We start from the raw sequence: 13,961 nt of genomic DNA on the forward strand, positions 1-13,961 counted from the left end.
AGCGATTTTCGTGATGTTTTTTGAGGGTCATGAAAGGTTGTGTTTGCTCTAACATATTTAACAGTTATTTACAGCTCAAATACAGAATTTAATGGCTAATTCACAACAAGCCTTAGGTACGAAGATAAGAAAGCATTTTGGTACTTTTTGATATTTTTTCAAAAACATATTTAGGCGAATTGACATTGTGAACATTGTTTGGAAATTGATCTGACAAAAAGTGGGCCATTAATGTTTGTTTTTTGTGTTATTTGCCCACTGTTAGGAAATTGAGACTTTGGAAGAATGCCTAGAACCTTCGGAATGAATCAGAAAACAATAAAAATTCTCTAAAAATTGAGGTGAACCAAAAAACTGTTTTTTACTCTATTTATCTCGTTTGTAGGTATTGGATAAATGCAAGACCAAGACCAGGTTAATCTCGGTTTTGTAGTGCTGTAAGAGGTCTTAGTCTTACAAGGTCTTGATTGTACATCAAGACTTTTGCAAGTCTTGCAATTTTTATAAGATGAGTTAGAGTAAATAAGGGATTTACGAATAAGGAGTGAAGTTTGTTGTGAAAATTTTCTAGAAATTTAAAATGGGCTGTCTCTAATCTGTAAACAACCTTTTGATATTTTTCATAAAACATCTTTTAGGTAATTAAGGCTATAGAACAAAATCAACTAGAATAAATTATCAAAAATTATGGGGGATGCTGAAAAAAACTGTTTTTCAAATTTTTTCTTGTGTTTTTGTAATTTTGGAACAACGTAGAACAATCTGGTTGCAGAATTAAGATTATTGAACAACGCTTAGAACACTCGGAGTAATTCATAAAAACAAGAAAAAAATCGCAAAAAAGTTAATTTCATTTTTTTTATTTTGGTTTTTAATCTCAAATCCTTGAAAAAATTATGTAAAACAAACAAGGAACTAAAAAAAAAACATTTTAAATCGATGAAATAAGGCGCTTACTCGATAAATTAACTGTCATATATGTACAGGGTGAATAAGAATAAGACATAATCTAGAAGAATCCTACAACAGTCTGGTATAATCCGGAGCCGTTGAAATAATTCGGAACAACAAAAAATTCATCACATATATATGGTTTCAAACGAATTTTTTTCACATTATTAATAAAAATATGTAATAATCAACAAAAAATGAGGATATGCTGATGTACACAGTTTTATTAACTGCAATACGCTAACTCAAGAAAGTTGAAAAAACTTTGTAGATATTATATTATGTAAATATTATTTTAAAGTATGTAATAAGCAATGCTAAAAGGAAAATTATGTTATGAATATTTAAAAAAATTGTAGTTTACAGTGACTCAGTATGATTTCATAGTTCATAGTTCGTAGGTGTGGGCGGCCGTGAAGCCGTTGAGCACATAGGCCTTCAGATAGACCCTTCGTGCCCCACTTGACGTTACCAAAAGCCGATGTCCTTTGAGAAGCCGATCAATTGCTTGGCTTGAACCCTTTGATGTCGTTAGGCAGGTTGTGGGGTTTGCCCAGGAGTTTAAACTTCGCCCGTGTGAGTTCAAGGCACAGATAACGTGGTCTGCAGATTCGTCAGTATGATTTAAAATCCATGATAATGACAAAAAAATCATGGATCGATTCAAACTAACTCTAAAATGTACGGAAACGATTTATTTCAAAGAAAGAAAATTACAAGACTGAAGAACGAGAAAAACCGATACCAGGTGATAATTAATCAAAATTTTAACTTGAAATCTTCTTTCTTCTGGTTCCTTCCATATATTTCCTCATCCTGGTTGTAGGTTGTCACTCCACCTCTGATGGTTTTTCTAATTATATTTTCCTTCATACAATGGCACTGACGAAAAATTGTGTTGAAGTACCTGGGATGAATATATTTTTAGCTCAATACATTCCACAGCGATATTCAAGTTCAAGTTTTATACCTTTTTTATATTAAGAATAGTCAAGATCTTCAAAATAGCCTAAACTGCCGACATCACCTCTCAATTAATGGAAAATCTTTGACCACCAAGCCATTTTATCAAGTCTGGGAACTTGAAATACTCCAAGGGGGCTAAATCTGGAGAGTAAGGTACATGAGGCGGCAATTCAAACTTTAATTCATTAATTTTGGTTATTGCAATAACGGATTTGTAAGTTGGTGCAATGTATTGATGAAACAAGACTTTCTTCGTAGCCAAATGATCCCACGTACATTTTTGATCACCTTTTTCCAAAATTCTTCCAGTTCCTACCAGGTATCCAGTCGCCCTAACTCCAAAACATCCCCAAACCATCATCGAGCTTCCGCTGTGTTTTAAAGTCGGATTTACACATGGATCACTCTTGACTTTATTTTGACGTCTTAAAAGAGGTTCCTTCAATGCCACCCTTCCAAAAAAATCAGCTTCTATCAATCTCTTTTTCATTGTAGAAGTATTCAAAGGCAGATCGAAAGATTCATTGATCTGAGCTGCATTCTCTGGGTCTGTGAGTCGTTCTGATCACTATAATACGTTTATCTTCAGCAGTTTTGGTTTTTCGAGACCGCCCTGCATATTTTTTCACGTTCTAGTACGGTTGCTTTTGCCTGTATTATGAAAACTTGCGATTTATTTACGATAGTAACTGGGTTTTACCCATTTTTGAAATTGAATTTGCACGTTCTTGCTTCTAACTGAGACTAAACTACAATCATAAACAACGAAGAAATAATTTACAGTTAAAGAATAATAAACAAATCGATATTTGCAAGTTTAACTTGTCGTACTCATCGACAAAATTTGACTATGTCCTCGTATGAAATAAAAAATAATGGACACTCTTATTTTTGGTATGTTTCGACCTTTGGCAAAAAGTTTTGACCGGGAATGTAAATCTAAAGATTAAATAAATGAGAAGTTATTAGTTTCCATATCAACAATAGTAAAGATCAATATGATTCGATGTTATTTCTTGGGTTAAGAATCTCACCCTCCTTTATAAAACTTGGTGGATGAACCGAGTTTTCAATGTACGACATTTCTTATCAGATTTTTGTACAACATGCAAAGTTGTTTATCGAAAATAAATTGGCCAACAAATTACATAAGCAAGCAAGAATATTTTATATCGCATTCGATTTGAAAGTTTTCTTATGAATTATTTATCAGAATTGACTTTGATACAAGTTATCTTTATCTATCTGGAATAAGGTTATCTTTCCTTTTGCCCGAAGAGATAACCGGTATACTTATAAAAACCATAGTTTGTTGATAAGGTGGATCGTTTAGACTGTAATGATTTAATAAATGTTTGATTGGTAAATATCCCAATTCGTTTAACCACTACCAAATCTGGACAAGTAGAGGCGTTTATTGAGGTTTTACATACTATTTCAGTTCAGTTTATCACAATGCTAACGCATAAACTGATTCAAAGCTCACTTCGTCGTTCACAAGAAGCGTAATTAAACAAAATTGTTCATTTTTATTATTATCATCACTCAGGAATGTCTATATATATATATACAAACCCCAATTTACGTGGTTTGATTCTCAGCTCAACCTCTTCCACTTCTAGTGGCTGGTCCACAACCTTTCCGGGCTCATACCCCAGCTCCATCGCCAGTTTCAATAAAAAACAACTCAGATTTTGCATCCACTGAAATGCTTGCCCAAACAATCCAGGAAACTCCTCTTTTAACACTGCACGAATCTCTCCAGGTCTTCTGTAGACTCGTCCTCTTCTATCACTACCAAGCAGGCGCACTTTGCTTTCATTTCAGAAGAGAACTGGCTCTCGTTGTTGGTCAGACCAATGAGCGCTTCCTCTGGCAAATCTGCAGGTAACCTTGACACTAGGCTACCTGCCTTAAGTCTTATGACTGTCCAAGCTACTCCTAGCGTTTCTCTGAGTTAGTGATGGACTTAAAAACCAGTGAGAGCCCGATGTTACAGCGATGTACTAACAATGCATCGATCTTTTCTCTCGGATATTCACCTTTTCCTTCTGGAATCGCGTCTTCGACGAAAGTTACCAGTTTCTTTGTAATTCTGGAAACTGCAGACTGACTCATGCTCGATGCACTGGCCACTTCTCCCCGACTTGTCGCAATATGGTGACCGCTAGTCCAGCTTTATTACTTGTTGTGCATATTTTCAGTTAGAATTTTTGTTGACGATGGTGCTAGAATCGAATGGTGGCTTAGAACGTCCACAATGGCCCCTATAATCATCAGGAAGATTTATAACGGTTAAGACAGTTCCAAGAGAAGTGATTGCAACTTTTTTTTGACAAAGGAAGCTTCGAAGCTAGTATGAAGCAAGCGGATTGAAGATATAGCTAGGGTATGTCTTCAGGTCAATTGGGTACCTGGAATGGTGGCTTAGAACGTCCACAATGGCCCCTATAATCATCAGGTAGATTTATAACGGTTAAGACAGTTCCAAGAGAAGTGATTGCAAGTTTTTTTGACAAAGGAAGCATCGGAGCTAGTATGAAGCAAGCGCATTGAAGATATAGCTAGGGTATGTCTTCAGGTCAATTGGGTACCTGGAATGGTGGCTTAGAAGGTCCATAATGGCCCCTGTAATCATCAGGAAGATTTATAACGGTTAAGACAGTTCCAAGAGAAGTGATTGCAATTTTTTTTTGACAAAGGAAGCATCGGAGCTAGTATGAAGCAAGCGCATTGAAGATATAGCTAGGGTATGTCTTCAGGTCAATTGGGTACCTGGAATGGTGGCTTAGAAGGTCCATAATGGCCCCTATAATCATCAGGAAGATTTATAACGGTTAAGACAGTTCCAAGAGAAGTGATTGCAATTTTTTTTTGACAAAGGAAGCTTCGAAGCTAGTATGAAGCAAGCGCATTGAAGATATAGCTAGGGTGTGTCTTCAGGTCAATTGGGTACCTGGTTTTATAGTCAGGTGAATAAGGCGTTTGATTCGATCAGCGGCTGAGAAGATCGAAGCAACGTACGACTATAGAGAAAGAAAAGTTGAAAGAAGTTGTCAGATTAAGTTTCGAAAAATTTATAGTAACAAATTTTGATATAAGTAAAAATCTTATTGTATATTTGAAACTACGTTATGTTATACGTGGTAGAACAAAAACAATAACTGGACTAAAAATAAAAAAACATGGATCCTCTGTATATACATGCAGACTTGTAATTAATGACTCCGTTTTAGTCGTGTTATCGTCAAGTTTATTATCTATGCTTGATAAGATAATGATGTATTTTTGTACCAACTAGTTAAATAAAAGATATCGTTTTATCATCATTTGTGGCAGTTTTCATATATATATCATCTAGATATGTAAAACATATTTTATTTTAAACGAATTCTAATGTAGTTTTATTAAAATAGTTCACGTATCGTCGTTTATTTTACAAAAATTTCTTTTAGTTAAGTACAGAATGTTTCAGAGGTAAATGTCATCTATCTCTTTGAAGTTGTCTTCAGTTCGGGTCTCAAGCCCGAACGAGGGTTGTTAAACTGCTCTGATGAGATATAATAACGTCGAAACTAGTCAGTAGTTACAACCACTCCTTGCGAGCCGTTGGGGATGTTAATATCGATATACATCACACTCTTCAGATGATTTGTAATTCAATATTCGTCGAGGTATTAACCAGGAAAGTAGTTTTCTTATTGGGAATGTGGCAATCAAACACCAAAGTTAACTAACTTTAATATATATTTCGAGCTTTCGAATACTTATTCATTCATCGTCTGGGAAATATTAGTTCTAGTAAAAACATTAAATTCGTGTGTTTCAAAATGACGTTTGATAGAAATATTTCTATCTATATGGAAAAATTGGAAAGGAAGAATTTACTGAAAGTAGTGTAAGCGTCGTCACAGTTGTTGTGGGACAAATTAGACAGGTAGGTCAGAAAGAAGTGTCTTGCATCCCCTTCAAATCTTTGGAATATACTGAAAAACGAATGGAACCAAATAGAAGCTGATTATTTACCGAAATTATTACAGAGAATGTCAAAATTGTACACTGAAATAATAAAAGCAATGAGGCCTGGGAAATTTTCATTTTTAATCGCTTTTGACTTAAACTGAGGTCGTCCAATAACATTTGGAAAAATATTTCGATGACATCGTTGGTTGTCCCAGTTTTTGGCCTATCCGAACTTAAAATTTAAACTTATCAAATATAAACTGTTATCAAATAGAAAATAAGCGTTCAAATTGGTTGAAAAGTTGGTGAAAATCTCTCAGCGCACGCGCAAATGTATTTCCCAAATTGACTTTATAATATCTAACATTATCAGATTGATGTCGGAAACTTTTAAGACATCCCTGGTATTGTTAGACTTTAATTCATTAATCCTTTTATAAATATCGTTCCTGCACCGCTGTTTTGGTTCATTGAAATCCCTAAGGTCTGATAAGAACTAAACAGAGGGAGATACAGTGCAGACTACCACCCAGTCGAGAAAAATATCTAAGTAGAACTCGGAGAAACTTTGATTTCTGCGATAAACTACAACCATTTCTTTTGATTTTCCATCTCTTTTTAAAAGCACAAAATAGCACTAGTACGTGTTTCTATTTAATTTCGTTTTATTTTTTGTGTTATTATTGAGATAAATCTGAGATAAGGACAGCCAGTATAACAATTATAAAAATGATGTAATTTATACGTTAAAATTTATCAGACGAAGATTATTGAAAATTGGTTAATATTGCACTAATTTTTTGCAATAACATTTTCTCTCCAGTAAAAAATTTATGCGTTAAGATGATTTTGAAGATGACCATTTTTTGGAACGTCTACTATTTATAGTAAACGTGCACTACGGCTCAAAATTTTTTACCCACCCTATGTTTTGCGACGGTGACGGCCAAATCTTCACTTTCAGTACATTCTTCCTTCCCAATTCTTCCAAATACTCTTTGCACCGCTTCGAAGAATGCTTGGGAGCGTTATCGTGCTGGGAGATAAATTTTTTGTCAATTAAGCGCTGGATACCTTCTGTATCGAAAGTCGTACTTTCTCCAAAATACCTTCAAACCATCATTAAACCCCCCCCCCCGTGTTTTACAGTTCGATTTACGCATAAATCTAACATCCGTTCTTCCTTTGACCTGCGCGTTCTTCTCTTAGACCCAAAACCTTCATCAATCCATATAATTGTCTCCCACTCTTCGTCCAATTTTTTAGTTCTTTGGTCCAATGCAACCACTCAATTTCATTTTGCACTCAATTTTTTTTTCATTATAGAAATAGATCAAAGGTAGATCCCTAGATTAATTGATCTGAGCCGCTATCTTTGGGCGAGGCCGCCTTGAACCTTTTCTGTTCCCAAAGCACCTGATGGATACATATTTTTCTACTTTGTAATCCAAGGTACGTCTTCAAATATTGTAGCAAACACTTTTTTGGTGCTTTTCCTGACCCTATCTTTTTATGGAACCAATTCTTCTTTCCTATGTTACTCCATGGAATCTCTTTTGGATGTCGTATCATATTTTCGTCACCCTTTACAATTGATCGAATTATACTTTCTTGGTCCTCGTGGCAAAGCTTTAAAAATCGTTCGCAACATTTGGTTGCTTTTGCACTGCACTGAGAATTGGAGGCACCCGCCTTTGCACGAACTGTTGTCATATTTAAATGCTCATGTAGGATCCTTAGAACAGTTGCTTCTGAAATGCCGGTCTGTGATAAAATTTGTTTTGTTTTTAGACTAAATCGGTCACTTGGAATAACTTTGAATGTTTTCTGGATTATTCAACGTCACAGGATCTAAAAAAACTAAAATTATAATGAAATGTTCGAATATAAAAGGAAAAAAACAATTTTTAGGTTGTTAGGTTGAGTTAGGTTAGGTTAGTTTATGTTAAATTAGGTTAGGTTAAGTTACGTTAGATTAGAGTAGGTTGGGCTCGTTCTAGATGTCTTTTCAAACGATTGGGTTAGTTTAGGTTAGGTTAGAGTAGGTTAGGCTTATTCTAGATGTTTTTTCAAACGATTGGGTTAGTTTAGGTTAGGTTAGGCTCATTCTAGATGTCTTTTCAAAAGATTGGGTTAGTTGAGGTTAGGTTAGAGTAGGTTAGGCTCGTTCTAGATGTCTTTTCAAACGATTGGGTTAGTTTAGGTTAGGTTAGGTTCGAATTTAAAAGGAAAAAAACAATTTTTGGGTTGTTAGGTTGAGTTAGGTTAGGTTAGTTTATGTTTAATTAGGTTAGGTTAAGTTACGTTAGGTTAGAGTATGTTGAACTCATTCTAGATGTCTTTTCAAACGATTGGGTTAGTTTAGGTTAGGTTAGAGTAAGTTAGGCTCGTTCTAGATGTCTTTTCAAACGATTGGGTTAGTTTAGGTTAGGTTAGGCTCATTCTAGATGTCTTTTCAAAAGATTGGGTTAGTTTAGGTTAGGTTAGAGTAGGTTAGGCTCGTTCTAGATGTCTTTTCAAACGATTGGGTTAGTTTAGGTTAGGTTAGGTTCGAATTTAAAAGGAAAAAAACAATTTTTGGGTTGTTAGGTTGAGTTAGGTTAGGTTAGTTTATGTTTAATTAGGTTAGGTTAAGTTACGTTAGGTTAGAGTATGTTGAACTCATTCTAGATGTCTTTTCAAACGATTGGGTTAGTTTAGGTTAGGTTAGAGTAAGTTAGGCTCGTTCTAGATGTCTTTTCAAACGATTGGGTTAGTTTAGGTTAGGTTAGGCTCATTCTAGATGTCTTTTCAAAAGATTGGGTTAGTTTAGGTTAGGTTAGAGTAGGTTAGGCTCGTTCTAGATGTCTTTTCAAACGATTGGGTTAGTTTAGGTTAGGTTAGGTTCGAATTTAAAAGGAAAAAAACAATTTTTGGGTTGTTAGGTTGAGTTAGGTTAGGTTAGTTTATGTTTAATTAGGTTAGGTTAAGTTACGTTAGGTTAGAGTATGTTGGACTCATTCTAGATGTCTTTTCAAACGATTGGGTTAGTTTAGGTTAGGTTAGAGTAAGTTAGGCTCGTTCTAGATGTCTTTTCAAACGATTGGGTTAGTTTAGGTTAGGTTAGGTTCGAATTTAAAAGGAAAAAAACAATTTTTAGGTTGTTAGGTTGAGTTAGGTTAGGTTAGTTTATGTTAAATTAGGTTAGGTTAAGCTACGTTAGGTTAGAGTAGGTTGGACTCATTCTAGATGTCTTTTCAAACGATTAGGTTAGTTTAGGTTAGGTTAGAGTAGGTTAGGCTCATTCTAGATGTCGTTTCAAACTCTCCGTGTTATTACAATCAATTTTTTTTCAAATCATACGCTATTTATGCGATTTTCTCGTTTCAATTCTTCTTTTTGTCTAATTTGAGCTGTAGAATCAGTTTTTCAGACCTGTATCCCTTTTTTTTTCAGCAATGAATGGTTGCATGAGTCCTCACCTCAAACTCAACCTATATATCAAACCTCGTCACCGGTATGATCTTACCAATCTTACCAAAATATGGAGACAAGTCACCGCAAACAGCCTCCATTCTGGTTTTAATTTCTGTTGGTGTTAATCCAAATTTGTTTTGTCGTTTATGCCTTTTGACAACATTGACAATAGAAAGACATAGTTTTTTCGTATAAAACTTATTGCCTCGTAGATTTCTTCTCCTCTTGGATCCGCAAACTTCTACGTTGAAAATATGCGTTTAGTTGATGATCGTTGAGACTTTTTGGAATTATCTAAAAATCTTTAATACGGCATTTGTTTTTTTTTTAAAAGAACGTCACGTTTAAATGATATATTGTTATCTAAAAGTAACATATGTTTACTGAGTGATTCTCAGAACAGATACCTGTTGTTTTTAACTTTAATATTTTCCTAGATATTCGGTTTCTGTTCGATAAATGTTTACCGAATCTCACTCGAAGTGAATTTTTGTTCTTATGCTTTGAACGTGAAACATTCATGTTATCGCGATGATATTTCAAACAACAAAATAATGATAATAATGATTTAATAATGTGATAATCGTTAGTTATGTTAATGAATGTTTAATAAACCGATTGTCTATTCTATTGCAATTAGTTGAGGATTAATAACGGACATAGTTCTTTATCTGATATATCTTCGATAATTTTCCAAACTTGATGCTTTGTTTACTTGGATATCGTGAAGTGAAAACAGTTTATTGAGTTATTGTTTAAACTAAAAAGATTAATTATTAATACAAAATTACATACTAGTACAACAAATTTTCTCACGAGTATATATAACTTATATTGTAACGTTTCGCTGGTAAAGAATCGCAGATAAAATTGTACAAGTTGAATTTAAACTTAAAACTTCATTACGCTAATTAACAACACTTCTAATAATTTATTTGTAATTTAATACGGACAGAATTGTTGCGAATCTTCCACATTCAACTAACTACTCTCTCACACACACACACGCCCGTCCCTCTAAGCATCCACCACCGGATGAATCCGCGGATGGATGCGAAGAAGTACATCCTACCACGCCCTGTCATTTCGACATAACCTCGCGTCGCAGTTTCGCTCGTAGACTCCTTCCTCTTCCCTGAGTTCTACGGGAAATTCTTGAGGTCTTATCTTTGTGTTAAGACTTAGCCCGTTGGCTATACACTCTTGTCTTGTTGGTTATCTGAATATGTGTCTGTGTTATCGCTGCCTTGGGTAAACTCTTTCCAACTTTCTTCGGCAAAAAAAGATCTAATCCGAGTGGTCCTCCGACCTATAACTCTGCACTTGCTTATGAAGTGCTGAGTTATCATATCGGAGGGTGTTTTCGTGTGGGTTAACTCGGAAAACGTACTTATTTAACTTAACCTATCGATCCTGTTGTCTTCTCGGCCTCCCGAGTGTCCTATAATCCTCTCTGGTGTACCTGATGAGTTCCTTTAAGTGTTGCCAGCTCTTCGAATAGCTTCTCTGCCCTGTCGTCCATGATGTCCAACACTTTTTGCGATCCCGTTTCTCCGTATAATTCCTCGTTTCTCATTGGCCAGCGGACATTCAATGCTTCTTTGTTTTGTTTCCGTCTTTAGCTTGCATCTTCTACCGATTAATCCGCATAGTTTTGTTCTCGATTGTCTCACTTTGTCGAGAGTTTTTTTGACGTGTTCGTTGAGAATGAAACCTTGTTTTAAGGTTACGGCTAGGTATTTGGTCAGTGGATACCTTCATCGTTAATTTTTATATTCCGGTCAATGGTTCCTTCTTTGTTTTGTAGAGAACGGCCTGGCTTTTTAATGTTTTGCACCATTCGTCTATCTCGTTTGCAACGGTTTGGACTCTATAATCTCCGTTTCTGGAATGCTATACTACATCGGTGATAGTATCTGTACGCTTTTTTCTTTAATCTTTCGTACCAAAGGGATGGTATCGTCTTCAATTAAAGATTTCTAAAACCCTTTTCGGTACTTCAACTTCTTGGTCCATTGGCTGTAGTAAAGATGCAACATTTGATGGCAAAAAGGCTGCTTTTAGCTCGCCGCTGGTAAGTTCAATCAAAAGGATAGCACGTGGGGTTAGATTATTTTCCTTACTAAACTGTTTAATAAAAAGCACCGATTGATCATGGAACCATTCTTTAAATAATTTGCCATCCATCCAGCCTCTTTTCTTGTGTCTATGATAAACTGGAAGTGACTTTATGTTGATTTCTTTGAAGTCTCGAGGCTTTATGCACAAGGAGAGGAAGTTTTATGGTTACCGGCAGCATTAGAACAAACCATTGATGCTACTCGGTCCTTACTCATCTTAAACAATGGAGCACGAGTTTCTGCTTTGGAAGCTAAGCTTTTTGTTAACAGAGCTCGAAAATTGAGACCGGTTTAGTCGGCGTTAAAAATTTCTTGGGGCGAATAATTTCCTTTAACTATGAAATTGAAACATGTAGCAACATGATCAGAAGAAAGCTTTTTCCATCGGTCGAACTAACCAACTGTATAGCTTTTTCCTGAACAATAAGTCCACTTGAAGGGGTTCCCTTTTTTCTTTCTTGGAAGAACCAAAGGAAAAGTGCTTCGTCAACTTTGTCATACTGAGAGCGCCGCTGCCGATTTCCAAGAGTTGCCTCAGACGACGTTGTGCAAATAGAAGCTTCGCGCGGTTTTATTCTAGTCATACATTGTGGCTCTGCCAACGTTTAACTCTTTTGCTAAATTTGTGATACTGTGATATCAAGACGTTTATTTTTAAGGGTTAAGGTGTTTACGTTCAGTCGCCGTTTCCTTCACACTTCAAAACACTAATCTTTCAAACAATAACACAACAAACTTAAAACACTACAGTACTGTATTCTCACACTTGCACAACACGCTCGAATCTAATCGCAGTACAAACAAAATCAGACTAGATTTAGGTTATGTTTGTTCTTGAGTTATGAGTGGGGGTAAGTCATAGTGCGGTGGGTGGTAGTGGAGGGTACAGTCTCTGTTAGAAGTGCGTACAGTTCGCGACCAGTATTGTCACGTATACATATGGTGTCTGTAATGCTTGGTGCATTGAATTGCACCATTGAAACTGGGTTTTCTGCATTATTTTCGATTATTTCGGCTAATCCGAACAGTATTCGGTCCCAATTAGTTCGGATTAGCCGCACTTAACTGTACTTTGTCAAAATAACTAATTAGTTTTGTCTATATAAATTAAATTGATATTTGAGATGTAAGTTAGACATTTTATTTTCTCGTATGTTGAGTCACGACCTGGTCTAAAACTATTGGTTGTGTGTATTCGAATGTGGAGTGTTCGACGTTGAGATTTCCTCGGCGATGAGGTCCGATACCGCTTGAGAATTATTGAAGAGTTCTTCTCCGCATGGAGAAAGAGAGAATAGCGACAGCCGGTTCGTGTCAGATAACAAGTTGTCTTGGCAGAAACAACACGAGAATAAGAATCCAGACATGCCCGCTTACAAGACCTAATACAAACAACATCACTATATAAATTTTATAACGTTTAAAGTAGTTTACAATATTTACGATTTTTAATTAATTCCGTCAACTGAATAAGATAATTATTATTTTATTTCAATTCAATTCAGTAAGTACATTCTTTACCTTACAGCGATTTGATTTTTCAATGAAAAGGTTTAGGGAAACTATTAATTTTAGTAGTACAGCGGTGAAGGTAGGGTAAATCGAGGACAGACCATATTTAATAATCCTAATCACCCTTAAAATCATGGTGCGATACTAATATTCTCTGTATCAACGTTTCTAAAACAAAAGTTTCATCCATTTCCTTTACAGTTTATTATGCCCTTGTCGAGTCGCATCTCCGATATGCCCTTTCCTTCTGGAGTACTCAATTTGAACGCATCTTCAAACTACAAAAGAGAGCTGGTAGATATTTACTCGGACTAAATAGCAGGGACTTTGAATTCGTTTGCCTAGCCAATTTAAGGACGTTGCACTTAGGAACGCGGAGCACGACCTTTACCTATCTACTCCACGTTCAGAATTAGCTGAGGGCTCAATATTTTACAATTTAAAAAAAGTGCACAATCACTTGCCAATTGAAATCAAATCGATATCATCTTTTCCCGCTATAATTTGAGGGCATATTTACTGGAAAGTGCCTTCTACTCTGTAAACGATGAAATATTTAACTAGCTTTTATCCGCGGCTTCGCTCGCATCGAATCCATTAAATAAGTATCAGAAATCAATATAATAGAAAAGAACGAACTCTGTAGCTATATTAGAACCTGCGATATAGATCTTTGAATGTAGAAAAATTGCCAAAAACCTACAAAAATCCATAACTCCACATCGAATGTCCGCGCCTAGCTCCTCTCCAACTCAACCGATTTAAGTGTTCAATAACTCAAAAGAAAGAAGGTGTTTCAGCGAGTGTTCTTAAGCCAAAACGAAGTCTCTATCTTGAATAGAACCTGAGATATAGATCTTTGAATGTAGAAAAATTGCCAAAAACCTACAAAAATCCATAACTCCACATCGAATGTCCGCGCCTAGTTCCTCTCCAACTCAACCGATTTAAGTGTTCAATAACTCAAAAGAAAGAAGGTGTTTCAGCGAGTGT

The 13,961-nt window shown here is 35.6% G+C and overlaps 1 protein-coding gene across 1 annotated transcript in view; it reads left to right on the plus strand.

Annotated features, from left to right (window-relative positions):
* Window positions 1-13,961, plus strand: part of LOC130441021 (zinc finger protein ush) — a 190,434-nt gene that overhangs the window by 1,194 nt on the left and 175,279 nt on the right. The gene's annotated exons all lie outside the window — the stretch shown is intronic.

The sequence above is a fragment of the Diorhabda sublineata genome, chromosome 3, assembly GCF_026230105.1.
Source record: "Diorhabda sublineata isolate icDioSubl1.1 chromosome 3, icDioSubl1.1, whole genome shotgun sequence".
NCBI lineage: Eukaryota > Metazoa > Arthropoda > Insecta > Coleoptera > Chrysomelidae > Diorhabda > Diorhabda sublineata.